The sequence below is a fragment of the Lithobates pipiens genome, unplaced genomic scaffold, assembly GCF_037356315.1.
Source record: "Lithobates pipiens isolate NorthernLeopardFrog02 unplaced genomic scaffold, aLitPip1_a1.2 Scaffold_35, whole genome shotgun sequence".
In the NCBI taxonomy this organism is placed as follows: Eukaryota; Metazoa; Chordata; class Amphibia; order Anura; family Ranidae; genus Lithobates; species Lithobates pipiens.
This window is the reverse complement of record NW_027507811.1, coordinates 7,763,761-7,785,401: the sequence shown is the minus strand read 5'-3', so window position 1 is coordinate 7,785,401 and position 21,641 is coordinate 7,763,761. Positions and strand designations below refer to the sequence as shown.

Genomic DNA, 21,641 nt, shown 5'->3' with positions numbered 1-21,641 from the left:
AGGGGTGGAGGACACTGAATGGAGGTCAATGGAGGGATTGGTAGAGAGGGGTGGAGGACACTGAATGGAAGCCAGTATAGAGATTGGCAGAGAGGGGTGAAGGACACTAAATGAAGGTCAGTGGAGGGATTGGCAAAGAAGGGTGGAGGACACTCAATGGAAGTCAGTGGAAGGAATGGCAGAGAGGGGTGGAGGACACTGAATGGAGGGATTGGCGGAGAGGGGTGGAGGACACTGAATGGAGGTCAGTTGAAGGATTGGCAAAGAAGGGTGGAGGACACTGAATGGAGGTCAATGGAGGGATTGGCAGAGAGGGGTGGAGGACACTGAATGGAGGGATTGGCAGAGGGGGGTGGAGGACACTGAATGGAGGTCAGTGGAAGGATTGGCAAAGAAGGGTGGAGGAAACTGAATGGAGACCAGTGGGGGGATTGGCAGAGAGGGGTGGAGGACACTGAATGGAGGTCAGTGGAGGGATTGGTAGAGAGGGGTGGAGGACACTGAATGGAGACCAGTGGAGGGATTGATAGAGAGAGGTGGAGGACACCGAATGGAGGCCAGTGGAGGGATTGGCAGAGAGGGGTGGAGGACACTGAATGGAGGACAGTGGAGGGATTGGCAGAGAGGGGTGGAGGACACTGAATGGAGGGGTGGAGGACACTGAATGGAGACCAGTGAAGGGATTGGTAGAGAGGGATGGAGGACACTGAATGGAGGTCAGTGGAAGGACTGGCAAAGAAGGGTGGAGGACACTGAATGGAAGCCAGTGGGGGGGATTGGCAGAGAGGGGTGGAGGACACTGAATGGAAGCCAGTGGGGGGATTGGTGGAGAGGGGTGGAGGCCAGTGGAGGGATTGGCAGAGAGGGGTGGAGGACACTGAATGGAAGCCAGTGGGGGGATTGGTGGAGAGGGGTGGAGGCCAGTGGAGGGATTGGCAGTGGGGTAGCAGACGCTGAGCTGTTTGTAAGTTGTATTCATCTGGTAGCAGCATTTATGATGGACTATTGGGGAATATCCTATGTAAAGGTAATCCAATGAGGAGAGAGTTGAGACGACAGATGACTAGGGAGATAACTGGGAGCTTTCTGGTGTCATTGGTTAGGAAGGGGTGTATTTTTGAAGATGTTGTGGAGGTTGAGGCGGCAAGCTTTGGACATTGATTGGATGTGGTGCTGAAAGGATAGTTCAGAGTCCAGGGTTACTCCTAGCACCTTGGCATGCGAAGATGGGTTGATAGTTGTGCCTTCAATCTAGATAGAGAAGTAAGGGGAAGAGGCATACGGGGGAGGAAATATTATGAGCTCAGATTTGGATAGATTGAGTTTGAGGAAGTTGTGTGACATTCCATATTGATATGTCTTTTAGGTAATTAGTGATACTGAAGGAGTGAGCTGAGGGGTAAAGAGATTTGGGTGTTACCAGCGTAGAAATAGTATTCAAAGCCATGGAGGGCTATTTGCTGACCTGGAGAGGAGGTGCAGATGGAGAAAAAGAGATGTCCAAGAACAGAACCTTGGGGGACCCTGATAGAGAAAGAAAGAGGAGAAGAGAAAGAAGACTTGTCACTAAAGGTGCGGTTGGATAAGTAGGATGAGAACCAGCAAAGAGTCCAGTCACAAAGACCAAAGGAGAGGACGTTTTTGAGAAGGAGGGGATGGTCCACTGTTAGGGTGACCACATTTCCAAATGGCCACTCAGGGACACCCCACCCCCCCGCACACTCGCCCAAAAAAGATGGTTTTTGATACTTTTTTTGCCAATTTTTTGGGAAAAAAAGCAAACAGTGGTAACCAGTTTAGATGGTGGTATGCAATGTGTAGAGGGGAACACGGAGAAAGAACAGAGGGGGACGCGGAGGAAGAACGGAGGGGGATGCGGAGGAAGAACGGAGGGGGACGCGGAGGAAGAACGGAGGGGGACGCGGAGGAAGAACGGAGGGGGGGCGCGGAGGAAGAACGGAGGGGGACATGGAGGAAGAACGGAGGGGGACGCGGAGGAAGAACGGAGGGGGACACGGAGGAAGAACGGAGGGGGACACGGAGGAAGAATGGAGGAGGACAGCAGAATGGAGGGGGACATGAGGAAGAACAGAGGGGGACATGGAGGAAGAACGGAGGGGAACACGGAGGAAGAACAGAGGGGAACACGGAGGAAGAACAGAGGGGGACACGGAGGAAGAACAGAGGGCGACACGGAGGAAGAACAGAGGGCAACGCGGTAGAAGAATGGAGGAAGAATGGAGGAGGACAGCAGAATGGAGGGGGACATGGAGGAAGAACGGAGGGGGACAGCAGAACAGAGGGGGACACGGAGGAAGAACGGAGGGGGACACGGAGGAAGAATAGAGGGGGACACGGAGGAAGAACAGAGGGGGACAAGGAGGAAGAACAGAGGGGGACACGGAGGAAGAACGGAGGGGGACAGCAGCAGAACAGAGGGGAAGTGGGGAACACAGAGAAAGAAGACAGCAGAACGGAGGGGGACACGGAAGAAGAACAGAGTGGGACAGCAAAACAGAGGGAGACACGGAGGAAGAACAGAGGGGGACAGCAAAACAAAGGGGGACACGGAGAAAAACTGGAGGGGGACAGCAGCAGAACAGAGGGGGACAGCAGAACAGAGGAGGACAGCAGCAGAACGGAGGGGGAACAGAGGGGTACAGCAGAACAGAGGGGGACAGCAGCAGAACGGAAGGGGACATGGAGGAAGAACAGAGGGGGACACGGAGGAAGAATGGAGGGAGACAGCAGCAGAACAGAGGGGGACGCGGAGGAATAACGGAGGGGGACAGCAGCAGAACAGAGGGGGACGCAGAGGAAGAACGGAGGGGGACAGCAGCAGAACAGAGGGGGACTCGGAGGAAGAACGGAGGGGGACAGCAGCAGAACAGAGGGGGACGTGGAGGAAGAACGGAGCCGGACACGGAGAAAGAACGGAGGGGGACACGGAGGAAGAATGGAGGGGGACAGCAGCAGAACGGAGGGGGGCACGGAGGAAGAACAGAGGGGGACACGGAGGAAGAACAGAGGGGGACAGCATCAGAACAGAGGGGGACAGCAGCAGAACAGAGGGGGACACAGAGGAATAACGGAGGGGGACAGCAGCAGAAAGAATGGAGGGGGACAGTCAGCAGCAGAATGGAGGGGGAGGGGGACAGCAGCAGAATAGTACACTAACCTAGACTCCTGGACGTTTGTCAATCTCTGTTAAATCACTGCAGGCAAACTTGGGGACCTTGTGGGTGGGAGGAGCCTGGACTCTGGAGGAGGACTCTGAGACAAGGAGACTCAAGCTGGCTGGCCGCTCAGGAGACAAATTTAAGTGTGGCGCTCTGTCCCTGTGTCGTCAGTGGCGTCACTCTGGCTGGGGTACGTACGTACTGTGCGGTCGGCCTGCGGGGGGGGGGGGGGTGCACTGACTGCCAGTGCCAGACCAGTTCCTGTCAGCCCGCCCCTCAGGCCTCAGCTGACGTCATCCTCCTGTGCTGTGACCGTGAGATGCGAGTGAAGTGAGTGTGAATGTGGCGGCGCCGCGGCGGCAGACAGGCAAAGTCGTGGAGCGGACTGATCTGGCGGTCACTGTTTTTTTTTTCATTCCGGGCCACTGTATTGTCCCAGAATGAAGGTGCCCGGGCCACGGGACAAAAATTTTAAATCAGGGACAATCCCGGGCAATCCGGGACATGTGGGCACCCTATCCACTGTGCCAAGGGCAGCAGAGAGGTCCAGGAGTAGGAGTACAGAATAGTGTGCATTGGTTTTGGCTGTTAGTAGATCGTTTGTGAGTTTTAGGAGAACGGTTTTTTGTGGAGTGGTGAGAGCGAAATCGAGACTGAAGGGGATGACGAAAGTTGTTCCCAGCCAGATGGGTGTAGACTAGATATTCAAGGAGTTTGGAGGAAAAGAGGAGCGAGGAGATTGGGCGTAGGATTGGTGGGGGTCCAATGAGGGCTTTTTAAGTATGGAGATGACTAGCACATGTTTGAGCGAGTTGGTGAAGATGCCAGAAGAGAGGAAGAGATTGAAGATGTTAGAGAGTGTAGGAAAGAAAAAGAGGGTGACCGCAGTATATGAGGGGGTCCAGGGGGCAGGTGGTTAGGTAAACTCTTCTATAGTAGCGAGGTTGAATGAGGGAAGTAATGATTGGACCTGTGGATGTGGGATCTTAAGTGTGGAGTGGAGATCTCCTCACGAATTGTCTCAATCTTATTTTTGAAGTGATTGGCGATCTCCTGGGCAGTAAGTGCAGGGGTCAAGTCCTGGGGAAAAAAGTGTGGGAACTCCCACCCAAGATCCACTCCCCCACCAAAAAAAAAAATGATACGCTCATATGCATATATATATTTCACATAAAATACAGTGACTGCAAATGCGACATGCTACAAGAGATGACCAGACTGCGAATGCGACTACAAGAGATGACCAGACTGCGAATGTGACTACAAGAGATGACCAGACTGCGAATGCGACTACAGGAGATGACCAGACTGCGAATGCGACTACAGGAGATGATCAGACTGCGAATGCGACTACAGGAGATGACCAGACTGCGAATGCGACTACAGGAGATGATCAGACTGCGAATGCGACTACAGGAGATGACCAGACTGCGAATGTGACTAAAGGAGATGACCAGACTGCGAATGCGACTACAGGAGATGACCAGACTGCGAATGCGACTAAAGGAGATGACCAGACTGCGAATGCGACTACAGGAGATGACCAGACTGCGAATGCGACTAAAGGAGATGACCAGACTGCGAATGCGACTACAGGAAATGACCAGACTGCGAATGCGACTACAGGAAATGACCAGACTGCGAATGTGACTACAGGAGATGACCAGACTGCGAATGCGACTACAGGAGATGACCAGACTGCGAATGCGACTACAGGAGATGACCAGACTGCGAATGCAACATACTACAGGAGATGACCAGACTGCAAATGCGACATGCTACAAGAGATGACCAGACTGCAAATGCGACTACAGGAGATGACCAGACTGCGAATGCGACTACAGGAGATGACCAGACTGCGAATGCGACTACAGGAGATGACCAGACTGCAAATGCGACATACTACAGGAGGTGACCAGACTGCGAATGTTACTACAGGAAATGACCAGACTGCGAATGCGACTACAGGAAATGACCAGACTGCGAATGTGACTACAGGAGATGACCAGACTGCGAATGCGACTACAGGAGATGACCAGACTGCGAATGCGACATACTACAGGAGATGACCAGACTGCGAATGCGACATACTACAGGAAATGACCAGACTGCGAATGCGACTACAGGAGATGACCAGACTGCGAATGCAACATACTACAGGAGATGACCAGACTGCGAATGCGACTACAGGAGATGACCAGACTGCGAATGCGACTACAGGAGATGACCAGACTGCAAATGCGACATGCTACAAGAGATGACCAGACTGCGAATGCGACTACAGGAGATGACCAGACTGCGAATGCGACTACAGGAGATGACCAGACTGCGAATGCGACTACAGGAGATGACCAGACTGCAAATGCGACATACTACAGGAGGTGACCAGACTGCGAATGTGACTACAGGAAATGACCAGACTGCAAATGCGCCTACAGGAAATGACCAGACTGCGAATGCGACTACAGGAAATGACCAGACTGCGAATGTGACTACAGGAGATGACCAGACTGCGAATGCGACTACAGGAGATGACCAGACTGCGAATGCGACATACTACAGGAGATGACCAGACTGCGAATGCGACATACTACAGGAAATGACCAGACTGCGAATGCGACTACAGGAGATGACCAGACTGCGAATGCAACATACTACAGGAGATGACCAGACTGCGAATGCGACTACAGGAGATGACCAGACTGCAAATGCGACATGCTACAAGAGATGACCAGACTGCGAATGCGACTACAGGAGATGACCAGACTGCGAATGCGACTACAGGAGATGACCAGACTGCGAATGCGACTACAGGAGATGACCAGACTGCAAATGCGACATACTACAGGAGATGACCAGACTGCAAATGCGCCTACAGGAAATGACCAGACTGCAAATGCGACTACAGGAAATGACCAGACTGCGAATGTGACTACAGGAGATGACCAGACTGCGAATGCGACTACAGGAGATGACCAGACTGCGAATGCGACATACTACAGGAAATGACCAGACTGCGAATGCAGGAGATGACCAGACTGCGAATGCGACATACTACAGGAAATGACCAGACTGCGAATGTGACTACAGGAGATGACCAGACTGCGAATGCGACTACAGGAAATGACCAGACTGCGAATGTGACTACAGGAAATGACCAGACTGCGAATGCGACTACAGGAGATGACCAGACTGCGAATGCGACATACTACAGGTGATGACCAGACTGCGAATACGACATACTACAGGAGATGACCAGACTGCAAATGCGACATACTACAGGAAATGACCAGACTGCAAATGCGCCTACAGGAAATGACCAGACTGCGAATGTGACTACAGGAAATGACCAGACTGCGAATGTGACTACAGGAAATGACCAGACTGCGAATGCGACTACAGGAAATGACCAGACTGCAAATGCACCTACAGGAAATGACCAGACTGCGAATGCGACTACAGGAAATGACCAGACTGCGAATGTGACTACAGGAGATGACCAGACTGCGAATGCGACATAGTACAGGAGATGACCAGACTGCGAATGCGACTACAGGAGATGACCAGACTGCGAATGCGACTACAGGAGATGACCAGACTGCGAATGCGACATACTACAGGTGATGACCAGACTGCGAATGCGAAATACTACAGGAGATGACCAGACTGCAAATGCGACATACTACAGGAGATGACCAGACTGCGAATGTGACTACAGGAAATGACCAGACTGCGAATGCGACTACAGGAAATGACCAGACTGCGAATGTGACTACAGGAGATGACCAGACTGCGAATGCGACTACAGGAGATGACCAGACTGCGAATGTGACATACTACAGGAGGTGACCAGACTGCGAATGCGACATACTACAGGAAATGACCAGACTGCGAATGCGACTACAGGAGATGACCAGACTGCGAATGCGACTACAGGAGATGACCAGACTGCGAATGCGACATACTACAGGAGGTGACCAGACTGCGAATGCGACATACTACAGGAGATGACCAGACTGCAAATGCGACTACAGGAGATGACCAGACTGCGAATGCGACTACAGGAGATGACCAGACTGTGAATGCGACATACTACAGAAGATGACCAAGTAGCCAGTTTTAAAATGTAAACCTGTCCTCAACCCCTTTATAGAACCCCCTTTCACATTCCTTTCCTCACCCCCTTTACATTCCTGTCCTCACCCCCTTTGTAGAACCCCCCCTTCACAATCCTGCCCTGCCTCCCTTTTATATCACCCCTCCTCATTCCTTTCAGTTTCTGATACTTTCCCCCTCCCTCCTTCATAACAGCGCCATCTTCCCTGTCTTATCTTACACAGGACACAGCAGATGACATCAGAGGCACAGAGCTGACATCGGAAGTGCAGCAAAGGGATGGACAGAGGGCGGGACCTGGCCCAATTAACTGATTGGTTGATAGAATGCTGAGCGGTCCTATTAACCAATCAGTTAACTGGGCCAGCCCCTGCCCTCCGTGCATCGCTGTGCTGCTCTTCTGATGTCAGCTCTGTGAAGACAACACAGCTAGCAGGCTGTGCTAGAGCCTCGGGGTGGCTCTGGTCCTGCAAAGGGAACGGCGTTCCTGCTGTGAAAAAAAGTGCAGGGACGCCGTTCCCACACGTTCCCGCAGGACTCGAGCCCTGAGTAAGTGAGTTGGTTGAGTCAGTGGAGGACGAACTATAGAGTTGAAGGTAGAGAAGAGTTAATGGGGACGGGATGATAGGTTGTTAATGATAAAAGAGTGATAAAATAGGTCTGCTTGGCAGTGTGGAGGCAAGAATTGTATTTTTGGAGGACAGATTTATATCGGGTGAAGCCTTTGTGACATTTAGTCTTATGCCACAGACACTCAAGAGTGTTTTTTGAGACTTATGGTGTCATCTGTTTGCCAAGGTTGTAGGGGTTGCGCCTGATTCTGTGTGTAGTGAGGGGGGGCTAGCTCATCCAAGGTGGAGGACAGGGGTCTACTGTAGACAGAAGTAGCTAGGTCGGTGTAGGACAGGGGTGAGAATTTGTCATAGAGGTGGTCAGTAACAGAGAAGAGAAGGGTTAAACTGGTTTAAGGTGGCGAAGGTTCCTATGAAGGAGAGGAGGTGGAAGACTGGAAGAGAGTGAAACTTATAAGGTGCTGTTTAGCGAGAGGAAGAGGATTGTTGGAGAGGTTTCACGGAGTGTATAGGTAGGAGTGTTAGGAATAGTGATGGCCGAACGGTTCGCCCGGCGGTCGTTTCGCGGCGAATTTCCGACATTCGCGGTCCGCACGTTCGAACGCCTTTTTCCGTCGTTCGCCGCGGCGGACTTACGTGTTTAATGTATACAAGAACTTTAACCTTTGGTGACACGTTTATCATGTGATACAGGACAGCCAATTGAGACATGACAGCACATGGACACTTGTACATTCCCCCTAACCTATAAATACACCCGATCCGGTGGCCATTTTACATTCTTTCTTCTGTTACGATAGGGACAGGTTCCTGTGTGGAGTAGGGAGAGATAAACCACTAGCTATTTGGTACACAAAAGTTCTTTTCAGGACTGGTATAGGTGTTAGGTGTTGATAGGTTTGCTGTGCTGCTGATTCTTGCAGCAGCCTGAGTGTCTTTTGTTAGTTTAGAGAAAGGGAAAGGACGGTGTATGCTACAGGGACAGCCAGATTAGTCTTTCATCATCATCATCATCATCATCATCATTAGCTGTTACTATCAAGGTCCACAAAAGAGCTGTTCCAGTAACCACTAATCGTTCTCTTTTTTTGCCAATTTGTATAGGGACAGGAAGGAAGCAGTGTTGTCAGGCAGTGAGGGTAATTTTAAAGACTTGCTGTTATTATTAGTTCCACAAAGGTTCTTTTCAGGACTGGTATCAGTGGTACAGTAATAGGCTTGTACATGTATAATATTCTTTCTTCCAAATATAGAAAGGATATTATACTTGACTGCTGCCCTTCTGCTGCAGTCTGCTAAACATTCACAACTCACTTGTTCCACAAAAGTTCTTATAAGGACTGGTAACTTGGTATAGGGTGCTACGGTACATAGGCTTGAGTGCGGTACAGTCTGCTGTTCTGTAAGGACCGCTATCGGTCCACAATAGATAGGGTTGACGTGCACCACTGCTGACCGCTGCCCTATACTGCAGCAGTCCTTCAGCGGTATAGGGACTGACGTACAGTCTGCTAATCACTAACACACAACCTGCTTGGTCCACAAAAGTTCTTATAAGGACTGGTAACTTGGTATAGGGTGCTACGGTACATAGGCTTGAGTGCGGTACAGTCTGCTGTTCTGTAAGGACCGCTATCGGTCCACAATAGATAGGGTTGACGTGCACCACTGCTGACCGCTGCCCTATACTGCAGCAGTCCTTCAGCGGTATAGGGACTGACGTACAGTCTGCTAATCACTAACACACAACCTGCTTGTTCCACAAAAGTTCTTATAAGGACTGGTAACTTGGTATAGGGTGCTACGGTACATAGGCTTGAGTGCGGTACAGTCTGCTGTTCTGTAAGGACCGCTATCGGTCCACAATAGATAGGGTTGACGTGCACCACTGCTGACCGCTCACCTATACTGCAGCAGTCCTTCAGCGGTATAGGGACTGACGTACAGTCTGCTAAACACTAATACACAACCTGCTTGGTCCACAAAAGTTCTTATAAGGACTGGTAACTTGGTATAGGGTGCTACGGTACATAGGCTTGAGTGCGGTACAGTCTGCTGTTCTGTAAGGACCGCTATCGGTCCACAATAGATAGGGTTGACGTGCACCACTGCTGACCGCTCACCTATACTGCAGCAGTCCTTCAGCGGTATAGGGACTGACGTACAGTCTGCTAAACACTAATACACAACCTGCTTGGTCCACAAAAGTTCTTATAAGGACTGGTAACTTGGTATAGGGTGCTACGGTACATAGGCTTGAGTGCGGTACAGTCTGCTGTTCTGTAAGGACCGCTATCGGTCCACAATAGATAGGGTTGACGTGCACCACTGCTGACCGCTCACCTATACTGCAGCAGTCCTTCAGCGGTATAGGGACTGACGTACAGTCTGCTAAACACTAATACACAACCTGCTTGGTCCACAAAAGTTCTTATAAGGACTGGTAACTTGGTATAGGGTGCTACGGTACATAGGCTTGAGTGCGGTACAGTCTGCTGTTCTGTAAGGACCGCTATCGGTCCACAATAGATAGGGTTGACGTGCACCACTGCTGACCGCTGCCCTATACTGCAGCAGTCCTTCAGCGGTATAGGGACTGACGTACAGTCTGCTAATCACTAACACACAACCTGCTTGTTCCACAAAAGTTCTTATAAGGACTGGTAACTTGGTATAGGGTGCTACGGTACATAGGCTTGAGTGCGGTACAGTCTGCTGTTCTGTAAGGACCGCTATCGGTCCACAATAGATAGGGTTGACGTGCACCACTGCTGACCGCTGCCCTATACTGCAGCAGTCCTTCAGCGGTATAGGGACTGACGTACAGTCTGCTAATCACTAACACACAACCTGCTTGTTCCACAAAAGTTCTTATAAGGACTGGTAACTTGGTATAGGGTGCTACGGTACATAGGCTTGAGTGCGGTACAGTCTGCTGTTCTGTAAGGACCGCTATCGGTCCACAATAGATAGGGTTGACGTGCACCACTGCTGACCGCTGCCCTATACTGCAGCAGTCCTTCAGCGGTATAGGGACTGACGTACAGTCTGCTAATCACTAACACACAACCTGCTTGTTCCACAAAAGTTCTTATAAGGACTGGTAACTTGGTATAGGGTGCTACGGTACATAGGCTTGAGTGCGGTACAGTCTGCTGTTCTGTAAGGACCGCTATCGGTCCACAATAGATAGGGTTGACGTGCACCACTGCTGACCGCTGCCCTATACTGCAGCAGTCCTTCATCGGTATAGGGACTAAGAGTTTTGTCACAGGGTCATTTAAAAAATGACAGGCAGAGGAAGAGGCAGGCCCTTCCGCAGGGGTGGTAGGGGTAGGGCAGGAGCAACAGGCTTGAGCCAAAGTGGGAAGTTGCAGAAGGTGCGTTCAATTACTTTAAAGGATGCACCAGACTTGGTTGAGTGGCTCGCTCAGCCTTACTCTTCTGCACCCTCCTCATCCTCTCGATCTGCACCCTCTTCTTCACTCTCTGCTATGTGCACCCCCAAAGACACTACCACCAACAACACGACCACCACCACCACCACCACATACCTTCCGCTTGAGTCACTGGAATTATTTTCCGATCCATATCAAGAGGACATTTCTGATGCGCAGCCACTCTTGGTATTGGATCAGGAAGAGGAGGTAGCAACAAGCGCTACTCAGCAGTCTGACGCCAGTACCCAGATCAGCCCAAGGAGGAGGTTGGTCCCCGGTGTTGCTGCCTACTCCGAGATCTCTACTTATAGCGGTGGGGAAGGTGACGTTGATGATGACGTGTCTAGTGATGTCACGTGGGTGCCCACAAGAGAGGAAGAGGAGGGGAGTTCAGAGGGAGATATGGACCAGCAGATAGGGAGGAGAAGCAGCAATGACTTACATTGCACAGCAGGGACAAAGCAGACTGCAAATGTATCAGGAGCGAGTCATCGACCATGTACGGTCACATCTGGCGCTCCCAGGACACCGGCACATGGCTCCGCAGTGTGGGCTTTTTTTAACGTGTCCGCTGCTGACAATAGCGTTGCCATCTGCAATCTTTGCAGTCAACGCGTTAGTCGCGGTAAGCCCAATACTCACCTAGGGACGACCGCCTTAAGAAGGCACATGAGCAGCCATCACCGAGCCCAGTGGGAGCAACGGAACACACAAAGCCACACTGCAGGCTCTCACCGTCCAGCCTCGTCTTCTACTTCTCCTTCTCCTCTCTCCTCACAATTGTCCTCCACTCCACCTTCCATCACGCCAAGCTCACATTTTTCTGCAAAAAGGCAGGCTTCCGTGGGCCTAATGTTTGAGCGTAAAAAAATGATGACGCCGGATAACCCTCTTGCCCAACGGTTGGCGGCTGGCTTGTCAGAACTCATAGCCCGCCAACTACTGCCATATAAACTGGTGGACTCGGAGGCCTTTCGCAAATTTGTGGCCATTGGAACACCACAATGGAAGGTCCCAGGAAGGAAGTATTTCTCAGAGAAGGGCATCCCAGAGCTATATGGCCATGTTCAGCGGCAAGTGAATGTATCTCTGGCACACAGTGTCGGTGCCAAGATACATCTGACCACAGACACGTGGTCTAGCAAACACGGGCAGGGAAGGTATATCAGTTTTACTGCCCACTGGGTGAACCTTCTGACGGCCGTCAAGCATGTAACCCGTGGCACCCGTGTAGATTTGGTTTTACCGCCACGGATTGCATGCAGGCCTGACTCTTCTTCTCCTCCTCCTACTCCATCCTCCTCCCTCTCCTCCTCAGCTGCCTCCTCCTTTTCCGCTGCTAGCGTCTCTTCCACTGCACCGCCCAAGCTCCCCAGAACCTATTCCACATGCCAGGTGAGACGTTGCCATGCCGTGCTGCGTCTGTTGTGCCTGGAAGCAAAGAGCCACACTGGCCCGGCACTCCTTTCAGCTTTGCGTTCACAGGCAGATGAGTGGCTAACACCGCTCAATTTGACAGTTGGTAAAGTGGTGTGTGACAACGGTGCCAATCTGCTTAGCGCATTGAAACAGGGCAAAATCACGCACGTGCCGTGCATGGCACACGTCTTAAACTTGGTCGTGCAGCGATTCCTTGTCAAATACCCTGGGGTCCAGGACATCTTGCGGCAGGCAAGGAAAATCTCGGCCCATTTCAGAAGATCTTACACGGCCATGGCTCGCCTTGCTGACATTCAGCGGCGACACCATCTGCCGGTCAGACGTCTTATTTGCGATTGCCCGACGCGATGGAACTCAACCTTCTATATGCTTGATAGGCTGCTCCAGCAGAAACGTGCAGTTAACGTCTACCTGTATGAACTCTGCGAAAGAAACGGTTCTGGGGAGCTGGGTTTTTTTTCACCGCGCCAGTGGCTGCTCATGCGCGACACATGCAGACTTCTGCGGCCATTTGAGGAGATCACCAAACTGGTCAGTCGCAGCCATGGCGCCATCAGTGACATGGTACCTTATGCCTTCTTTCTGGAGCGTGCATTGCGTCGTGTCATTGATCAGGCTGTGGAGGAGCAGGAGCGGGAAGATGAGGAAGTCGCAATGCTGGATGAATTCCCAGGGGGGGCTACTCTATCTGAGACAAGTCAACAACAGGAGTCTGATGAGGAGTCAGAGGAGGATGGTGCCGGGGCGGATGAGCAGGAGCAAGAAGAGCATGCTTTAAACCTTTCTGGGATCCCTGTTGTGCGAGGATGGGGAGAGGAGAATGAAGAGGACGACATTATCCTGGATGATGAGCAGGAGCCAGGCCACCACACCGCTTCCACTTTAGTGCAAATGGGGGCCTTCATGCTCCAGTGTTTTAATAGGGACCCCCGTATAAAAAGCATGAGGGTCAAGGACCAGTACTGGGTGGCAACGTACTTAGACCCCCGGTACAAACACAAAATGGCGGAAATGTTACCGCCGTCGCAGAGGGCTGTCAGAATGCAGCACTTCCAGGCCTTGCTTCGAGAAATGCTGCATTCTGCTTTTGCGTGCGCTGGCAGAGGAGCAATTCCCACTCCCAGAGAAGGATTTGCGGGTACCAATCCAACAGCGCCTGCAAGAAGAGGCCGGTTTGAAGATGTGTTGGTGACTTCGGATATGAGGTCATTCTTTCAGCCGACCCATCGACAGGTGTCATCCGGATCCAGCATCAGGGAACGCCTAGACCGTCAGGTGTCCGACTACATTGGGTTAACGGCCGATGTGGACGCTCTGAGGAGTGATGAACCCCTAGACTACTGGGTGGGCAGGCTTGACCTCTGGCCAGAGCTTGCCCAATTTGCAATCGAACTGTTGGCTTGCCCCTCATCCAGTGTCCTGTCCGAAAGGACGTTCAGCGCAGCAGGGGGGATTGTGACCGATAAGCGTACTCGCCTAGCTCACCACAGTGTTAACTACCTCACATTTCTAAAAATGAATGAGGCATGGATCTCGGAGGAATTCAACACATGTGACCAGTAGACCATGTATATGTCTATAAACTATTTTTTTAATCAAGCACACAGACCTTCTTAATTCATTTGGCTCACTTCCTTGACCCAAAAAAGCACACCGTACTATATGCCCCTACCCTCCTCTTTGAAGAGGTTGAGCGGTGTCATATTTCTACTGGGGCTGCTTATGATATCCCTGTGCTGTGCTGACTTCCTCCTGGGGGTTCTTATTATGAAGGGATCACACTATCCCTGTGCTGTGCTGACTTCCTCCTGGGGGTTCTTATTATGAGGGGATCACACCATCCCTGTGCTGTGCTGACTTCCTCCTGGGGCTGCTTACGGTGCTGCTGTCAGTGCTGTATGTCACGGTGCTGCTGTCAGCGCTGTATGTCACGGTGCTGCTGTCAGCGCTGTATGTCACGGTGCTGCTGTCAGCGCTGTATGTCACGGTGCTGCTGTCAGCGCTGTATGTCACGGTGCTGCTGTCAGCGCTGTATGTCACGGTGCTGCTGTCAGCGCTGTATGTCACGGTGCTGCTGTCAGCGCTGTATGTCACGGTGCTGCTGTCAGCGCTGTATGTCACGGTGCTGCTGTCAGTGCTCTGTATTACGGTGCTGCTGTCAGATGCCTCTATCACGGTGCATGTGTCATTCCGGTATGTCACGCTGCTGGTGATCATCTCCTGCACCCTCTTCTTTGCCTACCCTGGTCCCTGACCTTCCCTCTCCTCCATTGCCTTCATTAGCTCCATAGTCCTGAATTGTTAGAACAATTTCCCAAATAAAATAAAAATGCTTGTAGTTATCGATCCCAAATTCACCTCATACATGTATTATGTCATTGTCCAGATGGTGGGACTACGTTTTACCCCCTAATAATTACCACGTGGCCGCAAATTCGACATGAAGGTTTGCAAAGTTCGCCTCCCATTGAAGTCAATGGGGCCCGTGGCGAACGGTCGGTTTCGCGAACGTTTGGGTCCGTTCGCATTTCGCGTTCGCGAAACGTCCCGTCGGAAGTTCGTCCATCACTAGTTAGGAATTTCCCTTGTGATCCGTAAAAAAACTCCAGGTGTTCTGAGAAGCAGGAAAATTTATTTCTGATGTGGCCCACAACAGAGAGACATGCTTACAGGACGAAAGCTGAAGAAAAATGTCTGCCAAAAGACTGTGTCCCGCCTTCACATACCCCATAAGAATAACATCTCTATGCTTCTATTGGCTGAGGGAACATAAATAACGTTGTCATGGCACAAGATGGCACTTTATTAGCTATTCATGTTCCGTGCATTCTTAGGCTATCATATTTAGTTAAATCTATTCATCCTACCTACTATGGAGTTAATTAAGACAAAACAATACAATGAGTTAATACAATAATGTGCTCAGAAGTAAGCTTTTTAACAAATCAGTCTCAGGACTATTGTTTTTCTAATAGTCACACAATAAACATTTAAAACTTTTCTAACATTCCCTCCTCTTTGTGTGACTATTTTATCTCAACACATTTCGATGAAAGTCCCTGTGTTATACACTTTCGGACTATATGTCATTAAGTTGAGCTTCAATGTCCACATAGGTATCCTCAGAGGTAGAGAGGGTTTGATACATTGTTCTTGAGACTGCAGTTTCAATGAGTTTTTGTTAAAGTCCTCGAATACAGGGAATGCAGCAGCATCCGCAAGTGACCAAAACAGCCAAAGCCACAGCGATTGAGATCAAACATGATGTGATAAATCCAGTCCATTTACCGAACCATCCTTCAAGCCAGGTTGTGAATGGATCATTAATACCTGAGTTTTCCGCCAATTCATTCGATAGCGCAGTCAGTCCTTCCAAGGCTCTGGTCACGGTCCCTCCAGGAGCTGTATTGTAGGGATAAATGTACAACACATGCTACCAAACATTTTGCATACCCTCCTCTTTCAGCTAAGACCATATCTAAAGCCATTGGGTTCTGCCAGGCCATTAGAGATGTGGGGGTCAACTGTTCTGCTAGGCCCTTCACAGCATCCCTAGTATAGTTTACAAATCGTTGTAGGTTATAATATATATATAATTAATCCAGTCAACATTTTTATCTATAGTCACCCACCAGAGAAGAGACTCAAACCCAGCTGTCGCCTGATTCCTGACTTTAAACTCATCCGGCACCCCGCGAAGAACCCCAATCTCATCTATGTAGATCTGAGAGTCAAATGACCCCAAGGGAGAGGTGTCCCCACGATACTGTCGGTGACTCTTAGTCCACGGGTATTCTGACAGGATTCTCAGGGGCATAGCCAGCTGGACCTTAGCGCAATCCCCTTGGGCATTGGCCAGTAGTCTAGCTCGCAGTTTCTTATCCCCACACATCCACCAGACATCAGCTCTCTGAATGTCATGTCCAACCCAGTCACCGTTGTCCGTGTTAATCCTCTCCACACAGTAGTCATCAGGTAGTGACCCAAGATCCACCGCGCTACGGTTCCCTGGGAGTGCAAAACAAGTAAAGTTGCCCGGATAAGCGGTAACCGCTGGAGGTATCTGAGGTCTCTGTACTGGGGGAAACAACAAACTCAATGTGTGACAAGTAGAATTTGTTTCAGGTTTAAAGCTCTTATTATACAATTGCAACATGCATTTTAAACCTTCTGGATCTGTATTGTGATCTAGAGGAAAAGGAACTGTTGCTAAATGTGGTCTGGCTCCGGCACAAACTAAACAGTTTTCCTTTTTCAGAGTTCTAACCGTGTACCCCAACCATTCTAACCACTCATTTTTTTCTTGGTAGCCCGTCTCCAAAGCTATGGCATCTTCTATTGTTAGGTTAGTGAATCTTATAGTTTTATTAGGTGGTAATACCTAAATGTTCCTGAGGGATCAGTTCCTGACACCCATGCTCCCATGGAATACAACCGCTGATCTTCCTTCCTCGGCTCCGTTAATGTTATTAATAGTTGGTTACAGTTCTTACTATTTGTGCAGGGGGAGTTGGCCGCTTTTGTGATTATGAGTCTCTCCTTTATTCCACTCTTTTTAGCCCCTGGTTGATTATACCCCCAATCTTGATGCGCTGTAGTCCATAGGGCCTGATCCCATGCTTGACATCCTGCCTTATTCCAGAGCCAGCAGATATATTTATCTGCCCATAGAAGTCCTCTAGCCCCAGTTGTATCCCCACAATCTGCAATCTGACAGAAGTCTACCAGTATAGTGCTAGTTATTCCCTCTATAAAGTTTTAGATTTAATGCTTTTCCTGTTCTTTCCTAATTCAAAGGTTCCTCTACTCTTCCATAATGTATAACCCCTCTTATGGATGCCTCTCCTAGAGTCACCAGTAACCCAAGGATAATTACTGTCCCTTTCATCCTAACCAGCTACAGAGTTCCAGCGGATAGGATAGGGGAGTTGGAAGGGGAGGGAGACTTCACCGGTTTGAGACAAGTCCCACCTTGTGTGAGACCTCCCTTTGTAGCCGGATTTTCTGAACCTCTTGTAGCCAACTGGCCCTACTCTGCCTGTAAAACCTTTTTACAATGGGACATGTGAATCCAGGTAGACCTCTCTGCAATCCTTATCACAGTAGGGGTAGTTAAAAGGACTTTGAAAGGACCATCCCACCTTGGGGAGTACCACTGCTTTTTTCTTATTACTTTTTATTGAGACCCAATCTCCCACATACACCTTTTTCATCTTCTTTTGGGGGTGTGATATACATACTGGTCACAGCTACTAGTAGGCAATACACCCAATTATTTTTACCTATTTCTTCCATAGCTTTTCTCAGTTTGCTTTTTAGAATGCCATTATGTCTTTCTACCAATCCAGCTGATTGGGGATGATAGGCACAATGCTATTTCCCTTTAATTCTCATCACTTCTGTCAAATGTTGTATATTTGTTAATTACGAAATGGGGTCCATTATCACTGTAAATCCTTTCAGGGATTCCAAATCTAGGAATAATATCTCTTAGTAATGCTTTGGCTACAGTCTGTGCATCTGCACTTCCTGTCGGGAATATCTCCACCCATTTGGTCAGGGTGCCTGGGTACCAAACAATATTTCTTCCTTTCACATTTGTCTAATTCAATAAAATCCATGCAAATGTGTTGGAATGGATATTGCGGTGTAGGGAACTTCCCTTTCTGTGGTCTTATACCTCCCTGAGCATTGTGTCTTGCACATATAAGACATTGAGAGCAAAAAGTTTTTGAGTAATTTGTGAATCCCTAGGCTGTACATACTTTATTTAACATCTCAGTCATCCCCCTGTTTGACACATGCGTTACTCCATGTGTCAATACTGCTGCATACCTAAATAAAGATTTTTGTAATACCGGTTTCCCTTCAGGTGATGTGTAAATCTCATCAATTATTGTGTAACCCTTTGTTTTCCAATATTGTTTTTTCCCAGGGGGGGCATTTTGCTGCATTTCAGTAAGGACTGTATGATCTATCACTATGATTTCCTGTTCTGTCATTATTTTATGTGTTTCTTGTGCTGCTATTTTGGCAGCTTCATCTGCCCTTTTATTTCCCTTTGAGATAGGGTCCGTATATATTGTGTGTGCTTGACATTTACAGATTGCAAGCTGTTTTTGGTAACTGTATTGCATCTAGGAGTTCTAAAATGAAGTCCGTATGTGAAATTGGTTTACCACTGGAGCTGACCATCCCCCTGTTTTTCCATTGTTGTGCAAAAACATGCACTGTTGAAAAGGCATATTGACTGTCAGTGTATATGGTTACAGATTTTCCTTCTGACAGTATACATGCTCTTGTCAGTTCTACAAGTTCTGCAACTTGTGCTGAATAATGTTTTGGTAGTAGCCCCGCTTCCAAAATCTCATCCTGTGTCACTACTGCATATCCTGTTGCATTTGTGCCATCTGGATTTTTCTTACTAGAACCATCAACAAAAAGTATCATGTCAGGGTTAGATAATGGTACATCTTTCAGATCACTTTGTGGCAGTACCTTTTCAGTGATGGCAACAGCGCAGTCATGTTTTATGACCATCAGTAGGAAGTAGTAGTGTGGATGGTTTTAATGTAGTACACCTCTGTATTGTTAAGTGAGGTTGTGTCAAGAGTATTGTCATACCGGAAAGGTGTCGTGCTGGGCTCAAATGTGATACCTTTTGTTGTAACAGGATAACAGACACTGCATGTGGTACCTTTTCAGTTAGTAAAGTTGAATAAAGACACCAGTCCATCCGGTTCAGCCTGAGTGAGTGTCTAGCCCCTACCCCTGTACACCCACATCGTTCTCCACCCCCAAGGATCCAACGTCCCCATTCATATACCAGGGCCAAACCGGGACAGAAGCCAATCAACCCACCTGCATGTCCCCGGAGTGCGGGAGGAAACCAGAGCACCCGGAGGAAATCCACGCAGGCACAGGGAGTACATGCAAACTCCAGGCAGGCAGCGTCATGATTGGGATTCGAACCAGTGACCCCCTTCACTGCTAGGCGAGAGTGCTAACCACTACACCGCTGATGCTACCAGTGCTTGTACACAGGGTGGAAGTACTCTCGTTGCACTGTCTATTTCTGAAGAGTAATCCTTCCTCTAAAACCACCTGCGCCTCTTCCTCTATGAGACCCCTCTGGTTTTGCCTCAGCAGTGTACTCTTCTGCATCCTCCTCTCCTTCATCACCTTGCACAAAAACCTTTACTTTCACATTCTTTTTTGCCTTTGTTTTCAAATACTTCTCAGAATGCTTAGCATATTGTAAAACATCTAAAACTGATGCAGTTCGGTAAGTAACCGTGTTTTTAACAATGTAATCCTTATGATCCTGTTTCAATCCATTTAAAAAAAAAACAATCTTTAGCTGTTGTTAATATGCACTATACACATCCTCAGCTTCGGGGAGCCCAGAGAACACTCTAAAAATCTCTCGTAATTTATTTAGGTAGTCACTGACACTTTCCCTGTCTTCTTGTACTATCATATTTATTTTTTGCCAATCAGTCCGTTGTACCCATCTAAGCTGGCATCTGTTCAATAAGGCAGTCAACCTGTTCCCTAAGTCTGGGCTTTCTGGAGGCAATGGATCCCCCCGTCCCTGTGCATTTTCTGGGGCGCAGGGGTATTCCTCACCGTCCTCCACACCATACCTAATAGGAGGTTTACTTAGTCTCTTGGCTCCTGCTGGGGCACCTAGTACATGAGTTATGGCATCAGTTAATGTTTCAAGGATCGATCTGTTCATCTCCAGGACTGAACTACTGTCTGGAGAGATTGAGGAAGTGGAGTTGGGGTTTTGTTCAGAGGCGGTTCCTTTGACAGGGGTGGATGTCACAGGGAAGGTGTTACTCTGGGCAGTTACTTGCACCTGAGGGGGAGGACCATTATAGGGAGGTGGTCTCTGGGTATAGCAGATGAGATCATCCTCTTTGTCCACTAGGGGCAATTGGGCTTGGCATTTTTCCTTTGTTCTTCCTTCTACCCTAATTCTAGCATTCTGAAGCCAATACTCCGCCATTTCCAACCCATACCTTTTTTGAACTTAGCCTTTTGACTTTATAAATGTACCCAAATATAAACAGCATTGCATCATCAACTCCAATCCAATATAAATATTTACTTTAAGACTATTATTCAGACTCTTTCCCACCAAAAGTCCTAATATTTTCACGGATTCACAAATTAACCTCTGTCAGGCAATCTGCATTTTCTTGTTTCCGAGAAACAGCTTCTTGACCTTCATAGCAATGAAAACATTCTCAGCCTTTTTTTTTTTCTTTTCTTTTCACATTCATCAAGCCACCTGATAATAATTCTACACATTCTATTCACTCCAAAGTGCAATCTACCTTCACATTTTCCCATCTCCCCAAACTATAAACAATTTCTGCCACTTGCTTCCTGTAACACCATGGCATGCTAAAATAATAACGCAACCTGGTTTTGTCAGTGTACCTTCTTTTTCTTGTATGCTAAGTTTCAATATTTACAATATAACCCTTCTGTATTGTCATAGCTAATCAAGGGTTAACTTTTACAAATTCTGGCAGGAGCAAATCCTCATTCCTTACATGAGGGGAGGGGGAGGGGGAGAGAGTTCAGTGCCTTGGCTTCTTATCTCCTTTTAGAAATACGCAGCACAAAAACATGTAAACGAACAAAGCAATACAAGAGAAAAAAAAATATCAGCACTCCCCACACTATCGAGAGAATCAAAAAGGGTTAAACATGAACAAAGATAAAGTAAACACACACAGAAGAAAGTTAGCCTTGCGATCTTTTTAGATCACTTAACTAAACAGCGCTTAAACAGTCAGGCATTCAACCTCTGACATTCGGTATACCTCAAATCTTTTTGTTATCTGTCCGGACAGCGGGCGACGTAATTTTTTACCTTA

General features: G+C 48.8%; 1 protein-coding gene across 1 annotated transcript in view; it reads left to right on the top strand.

The window, feature by feature from the left end:
• The window catches only part of LOC143955469 (uncharacterized), a 158,493-nt gene that overhangs the window by 29,796 nt on the left and 107,056 nt on the right, over nt 1–21,641 (top strand). The window lies entirely within an intron of this gene.